The sequence below is a fragment of the Rhodnius prolixus genome, unplaced genomic scaffold, assembly GCF_049639745.1.
Source record: "Rhodnius prolixus isolate KJV_2025 unplaced genomic scaffold, Rpr scaffold_8, whole genome shotgun sequence".
Classification (NCBI taxonomy): domain Eukaryota; kingdom Metazoa; phylum Arthropoda; class Insecta; order Hemiptera; family Reduviidae; genus Rhodnius; species Rhodnius prolixus.
Window position 1 is genome coordinate 8,388,905 of NW_027411593.1, and position 13,000 is coordinate 8,401,904.

Sequence of the window (13,000 nt, forward strand, 5' to 3'; positions counted from 1 at the left end):
ACCTACCCCACTCTTGTACATAAAATTGAAAACATTCAAAAGCTTTTACAAAAATACGTCGGAAGCGCAATTGCGGAAAATTCAACCAGAATTCCGGAAGTTTTGTTTAATATAGTTAGCATTATTACTTCATTCTTCTATTATTAATTAATACTTCTTTTTTCCAATTCTCAGTAATATAAATTTAAGGTTCTGCGTATGATAGAAAGGATTTTTTTTTTTAAATTTTATTGAAGAATAGGGATTATATTTGAAGTTAGGGATTAATAACTAGGAATTAAATTGTTCTCATTCAAGAGACAAGAGAAAAGATCAATGAAAGCAGAAATGCAATTAAGAAATGATTTTAACAATTTCAACGTACTTTCATTAATTTAAAACGCATAAAATTCAACCAGTGGTAATTGATTGCATTTTTCTTATATTTATGACTACTTAGATCTGCAGCTTTCCTATTTATTGTACTTTCTTTGAAAGCATCAAGTTTATTGGCAATTTTAGATTTTTATCTTTGCTGTATTTTATTTTTTTGTTCTCTTATCAGTAAAGATTAATTTGATTTCTAAAGGAATTATGCTAATTTTTGTATTTCATTAATATTTAGAGCTAATACTGCGGGCATATTGTCAGAGAGTGTATCTAGGACAAAACCTCAAAACCGTATTGTCACTAATAAAACTTATTGTTTTCACTGCTTTCTTGTACGGTTTTTATAGTTTATTCTCTTTGTTTTTTTCTTGCTATATATCAGATTTTGGGAGACAAATTTCATCTGGCTCCACTTGTAAGTCCAACACCGTAGCATTACAGTCTCCGATGGCAGATTATTTTATTGCATACATATAAATGAATTCAGAAATCCAGGAAGTGCAATTTTAAGATAGACTACTAATAAGCGCATCTACTGTTTGCCTTTATTAACTCTAGGTGTAATTGCATCTTACGCTATTAACATTCCATCCTTATAGCGCGGCCAATATCTTTGATAATATCCGTCATAGTTAGCAAGCTTTAATTGTATCCCTGACAGGTTTTGGACTTACATCCATTATCAGAGAGTTAGTCGAGAGTAGAGGTGAGCTTTCGACTTCTTTTATGTTTCTGTTTGATACTATTCTTGCTGACTAGTTACTTATAGAGTACTGACTGACTCTTGCTGACTCAGTCAGTGAGATAGAAACATAAGTGAAGTCGAAAGCTCTCTCTACGATACACTCAACGAACTCTCTGATAATGGATGTAAGTCCAAAACCTGTCAGGGATACCTAATCTAAATCTATATTAATAATAAAATAAGGAAGCTAAAAGTTTCGAGTTTTTATAGAACAGTTTCTGTTAAAGAATACTAAAAGAGATGGACAGCATTTGTCGCCTAATTTCATAGCATTAGGTAAATTAAGAACTGTAAGCTGAAACGATTGGATTATATTGCCTTTTCGAATCGGTCGGCAATGTCAATCGTCCGTTCTGCTCTGGCTAGGCTATTAACGTAATCATGTCAAGATCGTAACCTTTATCTAGGCTATACAACACCGAATGAAAACTATATAAAAAAAGACAGAATGACAATACTAGCCGTATGTGTGTCTGTCAACAATCATTTGTTGTAACTTCCTGCATTACATACTCTAGCCTTTTACTTTTTAAAGCTTTCGATTACGCGCTTTGGGGCTATTTCTATCCGGCGTGAATAAACACAGTTTAAACTAGGTAATTGTTGTTTGGGTTGTATTTAGAATTTGAATAGTCAATTAATTATGCGAAGAGAAACAATTTATATTAATTTTTCTTCTGGTTGGTAGAAACCTTTGGGATTAAATAAATGCTTTTGGCTCCCTCTGCTACAGTTTCTGGAAAATCTTCGAAGACTTTTTTTTGGGAGGGAAGAAAATCGTTTAAAATTGAGTAAACATTCGAAAATTTCCCTGATTTTTCTGTATAAATAAAAATAAAGTGTAACTCTTGCGAGGTGTGTTGAGCTGCAGAATGTGATATAGGTATAACAGAGCGCGTTGTTGAACGGACCATAAAAATCATTTAAATATTTTGGGGATCGATTCTCATCGATTATATTGAAATTGATTCGGACATTAACGCAAAGATCGCTTCTTTTAAGAAAGCTATCTTTGCGGGCGTAACTGCTGGTATTATTATTAGAATACCCTGGTTTTAGACCAGTAGTAACACGCACAAGGAAGATGTAGGTGTTATCTAGAAAGGATGAGTGAACTCTGAATGTGTGATAGAGGAATTTAGCGTTTAGTGAAGAAGTTGAGCAGAAGATGGAGCTGCTGAGGAATCTATACTAGGTACCAGATCTCGTGATCTTCACTTAACATTGGACAGTTAGGTCTGGTGGAATCGCTGGCCTAGAATGTTGTTCTCTGGCACTCTCTTTAAGGAAGGTCTCATTAGGAGGTGGTCATTCGATGACAAGAGGAGTGTGGTACTTTGTGGATGTGGCACTTCAAGGCCGGCGTTCTCGTAGTATCGAGCAAGCTGGTATAGGAGACCCTGGTTCTAAACTCTTAATTACGTAAATAAGATTTTTCCTTACTAACATCTCTTTAGAGGAAACGGCAGAAGTGCCGTTAAACTGTGTCTTCGGACATCAAAAAAATTGTTGCCGGTCTTGAATTAACACGATAAAAAGCGCAAAAAATTATATTCTCCTAAATGAATTCTGCATTTCCTGTACATAAGAATATATGCAGCAATAAATTAATCAATAACTTTTGCATTAAACAAAAAAAAACCTTCGTCAATATCCAGAGATTTTATGCAATTTTTCATCTTTTAAGTAGTTTTATCGCTAACTGATAACATTTGAGACAGGAAAACCCAATAGGAATTAACTATAATTGGCGAATTCTAGGATTCCATAACTATATTGGTTTAAACAATAAAAAGAAAAAAAAAAACTCAAGTCATTCCAAGAAGTGTTTGTTGTTGGGTTTCTCCATGATATCAGCTTTAATCTTAATCATTAGAAGAAGATGACCTTGCGCTCTTAAATCTCTAGTTTTGGCTCGTGAGATCCCAACTTGTGCATCACAGCCTGATCAGTTTCCATGTAATTGCTTACCCAGTAGTAAGTTAAAGATAATCACATTAATGAACTAGAAATCCACTAAATTGGGATTATATGTATATATTCAAAATTTGGTAAACGTTTTCGAATAGCAATATTGGGGCAGGTATTGGTTACAAAGCGTGGCTTTGTAAGTGGGTTCGAATTCAGCGTATGCCTACTTTTTGTTTAAAAAAAAAAAGAAGTTTATTGTAAAGAACGAGCTTCTGCCCCATCCATACTTGTATGTTAAGCCCCGCCTGAAAAATTAGGCAATTACTTTAATAATTCAAAAATTTCAGATATATTTTAATGAGAAATAATTGAGCATAAAAAAATTGACCAATTAAATGAAGATGTAAGGGCGGTTTTGTAGAGCCAATAAGAAGCCATACAAGTGGTTAGCTGCTAAGCACGTTAATTGTTTTGTAAGATTTTCTAGCTGTGAATTGAAGAGCATGTAAAATCTAGTTATAGAATGAAAGGAAGAAAATAATTAGAGAAGGATTACGGTGATTTTAATTTCGGTTAAGCTATAAGGATGGAAGGAATATACTGATCCATCCATTAGCAGTAGTTTATGTAAATAGTTGTATAGAGTAGAGGGATGAATGTGTGAAGCGAATGTATTGATAAGTAAGAATGGAGAGTGAGTGATATTCTAGTGATAAGCACCTAGATGATGCTGGCTGTATGGAGAAAGCCAATGCCAAAAAAAAAGCAAAAAAAAAAAAAATCAATTCAAAACAGGCACTTTTAGACAACAAATAGACTTCAGTGAGTCAAATTAAGGTAAAATGATGCCCATTTTTTCAGGCAGACTTTACGTCCTTCTACCAAATTAGATGCCGTGGATGGAGGCGATTAGCTAACTATACTTTACTGTAAATTTCTCATATAAACCATTGGGAATATAGACTAGTACCGCAATACATCTTAGCTGTGCGGGTCTAGCCTATAACCTCTCGGCTATCGTGGCGATTAGCTAACTATACTTTACTATTAATTTCTTTTATTAAACCATTGGGAATATAGACTAGTACCGCAATACATCTTAGCTGTGCGGGTCTAGCCTATAACCGCTCGGCTATCGTGGCGATTAGCTAACTATACTTCACTGTAAATTTCTCATATAAACCATTGGGAATATAGACTAGTACCGCATTACATCTTAGCTGTGCGGGTCTAGCTTTTATAAGCGCTCATCTAACGTGGCACCTTTGTAATGACATATTTTCATGCTATTCTAATTTTCATATTTCTACGTTTAATTTTTAAATTACTTAAAATTAAATATTTGTCTCAGTAGGTGACTTTATTTCTAACATTTCTTTGAATACAACTCAGTAAAGGTGTCAAGGTGAACTGAGGGGAGACACTTAATATTTTACAGCTGGAAGTTATACTCCATTTCATCATTCAAACATACCTCGTTGCACATATAACGTCATATCTAATCTACTTAGTTCTTATTTTCCATGTTTTACACCATTTTTACTAATCTATCTTTCTCTCTCACTCGATCACTTATCTTGAAAACTTCATTTCTACGTGACCAAGTCATGATGGCGCATTATGGTCCATTGTCTTGGTTAAACTTCTGTTACCTAAGGTTGTTTAAATAAATGTAAATTTTAGAAACAAAGAGGTAGGATAGTTGTGTTTGGAAATATTTCTAATTTGGATATAAAAAATGCAAAGAAAAATTTTACTTATCAGTGGGACTTAGAGATTACATTATGTGCTAAAGAATGGCATTTACAAAGACGAGTATCTTAAACGCCAATTTATCAATTTTTAAGTATGACATAAATTCTGAATTCATTATAGGCCTAGCAACATAATATTGTTTGCAAATTAATCTATTTAAAAAAGCAAAAAAGAAATTTATTTTATTAAATTTTTATGGCCGAAATTTGTAACTAACTTAAGATATTTTATTAGATTAAATTTCAGTTTTTCATAATCTTTCAAGTGGAATATTAATTAAAGGTGTCTTTTCTCAAAGAAAGGTAAATAGAGTAACAAAAGATATGTGAAAGCTTTTAGCTTTTAAAGGGGTACATTTGGAATCTTTTTGCTCCAAACAAAGCTTCTCCCAGATAGAAACAGTAGCAACAACTGATCAAAATAAATCATTGATGTTGCTATCTGATGTAGGAGTGACATGGAGATTAAAAAGAGGTGAAGAATTTTTGGACAATCAGGATGTGCTCAAGACACATTTGAGTTCGCCGTGTTGGGAATTCTCCAAATTTGTAGGAGAATTCATAGACTACTATGTACATTAGTCGGTCTAGAAGAGCGGTATCAAAGGCAATGTGAACATCAATTTTCTGGTCAGGATGGGATCGTCGACATTGTTCTGTATTCCTGAACCTGCAGTCACCATCTGGAAACAATATATTGTGACTAAGAGATTAAGGACCTGGAGAATGGGTGAAAAAGTTCCTTCTCTTTCTGTCTGGGATCTTGTAGTCAAGAGTTTGGGGGTAGTGAGCACTCCTCTAGTGTTCAGTCGATTTTTCAATGCAAGAAATCAGGGCGGCCAGTACTAAGTGCAAGAATTTTGATCGGATTTGGTGAATCTTTGAAACGCTATTTAGTTCAGTGTATCCGTTTATATGTCGCAAATCTGAAGGGAAATGACTGTGTGATTTGGAACTCAGTGGTCATCCTTACGATGAAGTAGACAAATTGAGGGCGGTATCTTGGCTGGCTTGGACATCCCAATAATTTTTAGCTTTTTTTATAATTTTAAGAGTAAAAAGCATGCCGACATATCTTACAACTAAATAAAAACTCGCAGTCACCCTGAAAGTGGCATACAGACGAAAAGATCGACAGAGTCGCTCGCTCATATCTAAAAAAAAGTATTGTATTTAACCGATTCTTAGGTCTCTTTGTACAGCACATTGTGTAATTCAATTTGAAAAAGATTTGATACAATCGTGATATTTCTACTTCAAACTGTAAATATGATCACGTAATTTGGTTTTAGATGATAGCTGTAGTTGTGGTTTTATCTTCATTTTTATGAACGCCATTTTCCTTGTTCGCTCAGGGCTCTTAGAATTCTTTTCTTTGTTGCTATGAGGTAAATCTTATTGTAGGTCGTATCCATTTGTTGGATTGCTATTTATATTATTTTCATAATTTTTTTAAAGTACAATTGAATCTTGCTACATGAAGAGATGATTAAAACGAAAATTTTTATATATTTAGTATTTTCCTCAATAAAAAATGTATTTAAAATTGTTTATTAAGAAGGAAATGGACTTATTTGTTCAATCAGAATGGAAAATTCCAGAAACGTCTGCGGTAAGCTCATTAATAATAGGATAATAAGGAGGCCTCAAGAGGAAATGAGTCATTGGTTTTTTTTTGGGTGAATAGAAAACAGACGAACGTATACAGGGTGAACCAGTAAGTATTGTCAATAGGCCTACTGCGTGTAGTACATCTAAAATGGAGTTCAATGACGTATTGGCCAACTTCATATTTTCCTCTGTTCTTGAGTGACGTCACTTTTAAGTTTTTTTTCTAAAATCATTACTTTTTTCCAATAAAAATGTTATTACACAGAAAGTTTTAGTCCGAATTCGATTCTGATGACACGATTAGAAAGACAGATAAATTTTCTAAAAATTGACATCATTTGGAAGCATAAATTATTCTCCAAACAGCCTCAATCTTCCTCCGGAAACTGGGAAAATAAAATTAATCGAAATTTTTAAGAAAACTCATTAAGCCCTTATGTGAACATTATCAAACCTAGGTGCTGGCACTTTTTATAAAATTTTGCTTGTTTAATGGGCTTTCAAACGGTATATCATTTTCCAGGATTCCTTTTATCTTCATATGAGAAATTACGTTTGTTTTGCAAGAAAACGTGTTCACGAGCATACAGCAGTGCTATTGTATTGTGTTGTTTAATTCATTAAACAAGTGCTATTTTTATAATCGAAGGCTAATTTGCTTAGTTTCAAAATCTAACATTTTGTCAAATATTTCAGTTTAGATTTTTTTTTTTTTTTTTTTATGTGCAATAAGTAACCTTAGACTACCTTATTTTAAGACAATCTACTTTAAAAATTGACTACAGCTCCATCCACAAGAGTTTAATGAATTAAACAACACAATACAATATCACTGCTGAATGCTCGTGAACACGTTTTCTTGCAAAACAAACGTAATTTCTCATACGAAGATAAAAGGAATTCTGGAAAATGATATACCGTTTGAAAGCCCATTAGACAAGAAAACTTTTGTAAAAAGTGCCAGCACCTAGGTCTGATAATGTCCACGTAAGGGCTTAATGAGTTTTCTTAAAAATTTCGATTAATTTTATTTTCCCAGTTTCCGGAGGAAGATTGAGGCTGTTTGGAGAATAACTTATGCTTCGAAATGGTATCAATTTTTAGTAAATTTATCTGTCTTTCTAATCGTGTCATCAGAATCGAATTCGGACTAAAACTTTCTGTGTAATAACATTTTGATTGGAAAAAAGTAATGATTTTAGAAAAAAACTTAAAAGTGACGTCACTCAAGAACAGAGGAAAATATGAAGTTGGCCAATACGTCATTGAACTCCACTTTAGATATACTACACGCAGTAGGCCTATTGACAATACTTACTGGTTCACCCTGTATATACCAAAATATGGTATTATTTATTTATTTTTTAGTTTTAGGCACGTCACCGGACAGTCCGCTTTAAGAAGCTCCTGGAAAAAAGTGGATCTAAGAGCCAGGAGCAGCTCCAGTGACTCTAACCATTCTCAGCTAATCCTGCCCACAAATTTCCTGATATTTTTATGGAAATAGTAATTGATGCGAACTAACTTTTTGTAAAGAAAATGGTGGAAAACTTTCAGCCTTGTAGAAAGAAAAATCGTTTGTGTGTTTTGCATTTTTATTTTTATTTGCTCTCGGCTAATTAGCCGTTGTAATGGATATCACGCAGCCCGAGGGCAAGGGAGATACTGTGTTTTGGAACAGGGAAGAGACTAATTTTCTCAGCCCCTCAAGTAAAGTACAAGAGTTATTCTAACCCTGTCCCTATGCACAATCCGAGTGATTACAGCTTCCAAACATTGTGCAAGGGCTGCTAACCTGTATTTGTAACTTAATTCCTACACACGATTGAGCTGTATATTGGCTGGCAGGATCCGGGGGCTGAGATATCTGTTTAAAAAAAATGCTTATCTTTGCTCTTTGTCATGTCATACTAGATTTAGACGGGTATTATTAACTGGTCCTGTCAGACACCACAAGGTCGCTCAGTAGAGCCTTCAAGAACTGGTACCTTAAAATAAAGGGAAGTGCGTCCAGCTCCAAGCTCTGGCAAACAACCTTGCGGTATACTCTACCTTGGCCATACAGTTGCTTGGCCTCTGTTGAGCAAATAATGTAAAGTTTCCGGACCTGCTGGACAAAGCCTGCTCATCCAGTTCAGTTTCGTCTTTCATGATCTTTAGCGTTATAGTTTGTAGACACCACTTGATCCTCAGGCTTGTCCATGGGACATATTTTTCTGTCCCATCCCATCCCATGGCAATTTATGCCTGTCCCATCCCATCCCACGGGATTCTCATTTTAATATTAATATGGAATACAGTTCAAATAAAATTATTAAATTTATGAAAGTTTACGTTTAGTGTCTACTAAATAGGACTACATGGACTAAGAGTCATGCAAAACGACAAAATTTATTAACTTTATTAACTTTAACACTCAAAAGTATAATCTAAGTATGACAATTCAGTATCTAACTTTAACACTCAAAAGTATAAAGTATGACAATTCAGTATCATTCTATCGACTACCATGGGAAATACAAATGTGTGCTGTCCCATCCCATCCAATCCCATGGGAAATGTCCCATGGGATTCCCATAGGAATGTTATTCCTATGGACAACACTGTTGATCCTGAATTGCGATGAGGGCTCCCTTGGTTTCCTCTCTTATTAAGTTATTTACCTTTTCTTTTATTATTATTATTATTTCTTTTCGGAACTCCGATATCCTCCTGGGATTTATTAACAATTTAAGGATTACCAGCCAAGCACATTATTATTGATCACCCAGAAATTTGCGGGCAATACGGCAGGTGATCAAAAAGAACTCCCGTTTTCTGTACTTGGGTGTAAACATTTAGGACAAAACTTAGGGCTGCTGTTTCTTCTTCCCAAAGCCACCTTATTTCATACCATAGTTGCGCTACTTATGTTTTACCTTTTCTGAACTTGAAGGAGGTTGTTAGGGCTTTATTTATCGATAATATTATTATTTTCATTTAAATTTAAGGCGCGTCAATATCAAGAGATCATGGGCGCCAGTATCTTTTTTTCTCACTGCACTGCCATCACCGGATAGTGAACTGTTAGAAGGTTAAGGCAAAAGAAAAATCTAAGTATCTATAGATGGATTCGAACCCGTGATCTCCGCGGCCTACCACTTAGCTAATCCTTCCCTTATTATTGTTGCTAACGCCAAGCTAATCTCTGGTTAAAATATGTAATATCGCCAATCAGTTCTCTCTACATTTGCTTCAATAGACACGGATTAAATTATGCCTCTCAGCGCCGCCGCAGATTATTATTAATTGATTCTGATGTAACCTCTTGGTTTGGAACCTAATCTTCATTACCTTGATTAGTGGCAATAATCAATATAAAGTCTATAACGTTTCCACTTGGCTAATTAAGAAGCCAATGTTATCTGTTATCAGTTTACTAGTTAACATAGAGTTCTGCATCTGTTAGTGCATTAGTGATACACTTTAGTGATAATATTAATCGCATTTTCACAATTTCTACATTCACAAGCAGGTTGTTCTTTGTAAACATATAAATTGAAAACAATAATATCGTGTATATAGTAATTGTTACGTTTTATACATAGGCTTATTTTATCTGGGTGGTTCTGTTAAGAAATAAGTTTAAATTTGATGACTCTTGGTTTTAGCGAGTTCTGTTAAAACAATAAAATATAAATTAAGAAGAATTCGTTTACCCTCATTAACTCAAATTTTTGTATTTTTTTTAATCAAAAAAATAATAAAGTTCAATCATTGCAACTGCAACGGTTGTTGCAACAAGCAAATATCCAAATATGATGTAGTATAATGTCGTGAATGAAGATAGAAGAAGGCACCCAGTGGCGACACTCCATTAACGTGAACAGATGCACTATACTGTTATGAGGAGAGTAGATCGCGGGGCCATCTTCTCTTCAATCTCCTTAGAGGATTATCTGGTAATGTGGAAGAAGATAAGTGTTCAATTAAAGGGTTAGGATGAACTGCTGTAAAGTAATGAAATTTTAAGAAAGGAGTCTTTAATGAAAGGGATTTTGAGGTCATTATGAATGGTGAGATTAGAAATATAGAATGGAGCGTTAAGAAGTTTTCGTAGTATTTTTGATAGTAAAGTCTGAATGCGTAAAGAATTGGAACGTTTAGTCGATCCCCATACATCGGATGCCGTCTGACCAAATAGGTCGCAGTAGCAGAAGGTATAAGAGTATTTTGTTATGTAGGTTGAGATTCGAACGTTTGTCAAGTAGTCTGGCGAGAAGTTTTGTAGCGTTGGTTAGTTTCTTGTCTTTTCGAGTTTGGTTCAAGATGATAGGAGGTAGGATTTTCCGTCTGAGAGTAAATACTATATATTTTGATTTCGTAACTTTAGTTTTGATTAGCCATTTGAAAAGCCAGTCCTGTAAGTGGTTGATGTGCGTTTGAAGAGTTCGTGTAGTGATAAGAACTCAAATTAATATTCAAAATTAATATTACTGTTATAAATTTCTGCAAATTTGCTATTCACTGATTGTTTGCTTGAAACGGAAGTGCCAAACTGAACAAACAATTTTTTAGGGTTTGCCCTTGTTCAGGAAGCCGTAATTAAGCAATCCTTATCTCAGCCACGATATAGCACATTTACGAGTACATGCTCTCTAATTATTAAATAATTATCATGGTGTAACCGTTTTATTGGGTACCACGAATGTTAGATAGAGCATTTTGATTGCATCAGCTATTTTGAATTCAATATCAACGTTTCACAACGCTTTGCACTCACAATGATTTTGTAAATACTTAGAAAATTGTCAAAAGCCCACAGGAAATTAGGAAATTTTAAAAGTTTCAGAAAAAGTGGCTGTGAATGGTTTAAAGGGTTAAAGCCTAGGTAGGGCTCAGAACAATAGAAGCTGCCCTAGCATCAGAGTACTACACAAAGACGCCAGACCACCACTCGGGACACTCAATCGCATTCGGGCAATGGATTCACTCGTTGAGGATTCATTCTTACACTCTCTTCACGACGTCACTCTACTCGTCATTCAGTGTTCAGCCAATTCTTTTAGAATGGTTAGGTAGGTTCAGAAGAACAGAAGCAATCGCATCCAGGACATTGCATTCACTCCCTGAGGATTCATTCTTACACTCTCTTCACGACCTTACTCTACACGTCATTCAGTTCAGCCAATTCTTTTAGTATGGTTAGGTAGGTTCAGAAGAACAGAAGCAATTGCATTCAGAGCGTTGCATTCACTCGCTGAGGATTCATTCTTACACTCTCTACACGATGTTACTCTACTCGTCATTCAGTGTTTAGCCAATTCCTTTGCTTTATCTCAGTACCTATTTTGACACTTTAAATACGAGGGTCGTTTGAAAAGTCCGTGCAAAAATAAAAACTACTTAATTTTTTGGGGTAAACCTTTTTTATTTTTCAACATAGTCTCCTTTTAGGCTTATACACTTCGTCCAACGCTGCTCTAGTTTGATGATCCCTTCCGAATAATAGGATTTGTCTAAGTCTGAAAAATAGCCATTCGTTTCTGCAATCACCTCCTCGTTTGAATAAAATCTTTTTACCGCCAGCCATTTCTTCATATTGGGGAACAAATAGTAGTCCGAGGGAGCCAAGTCTGGAGAATAGGGGGGATGTGAAACGAGTTGGAACCCTATTTCCATTAATTTTGCGACCACAACTGCTGAGGTGTGAGCTGGTGCGTTGTCGTGATGGAAAAGGACTTTTTGTGGGCCAATCGTGGGCGTTTTTCTTGCAGCTCGGTTTTCAAACGGTCCAATAACGATGAATAATATGCACCTGTAATAGTTTTACCCTTTTCCAGATAGTCGATGAGGATTATTCCTTGCGAATCCCAAAAGACAGTCGCCATAATCTTTCCGGCCGAAGGAACGGTCTTCGCCTTTTTTGGCGCAGATTCCCCCTTGGTAACCCATTGTTTAGATTGTTCTTTGGTCTCAGGAGTGTAGTGATGTATCCATGTTTCATCCACAGTGACGAAACGACGCTTAAAATCCTGCGGATTTTTCTGGAACAGCTGCAAACCGTCCTTGCAACACTTCACACGATTTCGTTTTTGGTCAAGCGTGAGCAATCGCGGCACCCATCTTGCGGATAGCTTTGTCATGTCCAAATGTTGATGCAAAATATTATGTACCCGTTCATTCGAGATGCCCACAGCACTAGCAATCTCACGCACTTTCACTCTTCTGTCATCCATCACCATATCATGGATTTTATCAATGATTTCTGGAGTAGTAACCTCAACAGGGCGTCCAGAACGTTCAGCGTCACTTGTGTCCATATGGCTACTCTGAAAATTTTGAAACCACTTATAAACTGTTCTAATCGAAGGTTTTCAGAGTCACCATAATGTTTATCAAGCTTCTCTTTAGTCTCCTGAGGCGTTTTGCCTTTCATAAAGTAGTGTTTAATCAACACACGAAATTCTTTTTCGTCCATTTTTTGAAAATCACTCGACTTCCTCGATTCAAACGAATGCCAAACACAAAGAAATAGACCGATCTGGCTGAAACTTGGTGTGTGTTCTTCCAAGAGATGCTACTAACTAAACATAACCTCGATACTCGCCAGTAGTGCTATCTCTCTGAC

General features: G+C 35.4%; 1 protein-coding gene across 4 annotated transcripts in view; it reads left to right on the plus strand.

Moving 5' to 3' along the window:
* The window catches only part of LOC141450805 (furin-like protease 2), a 114,818-nt gene that overhangs the window by 75,122 nt on the left and 26,696 nt on the right, over positions 1 to 13,000 (plus strand). The gene's annotated exons all lie outside the window — the stretch shown is intronic.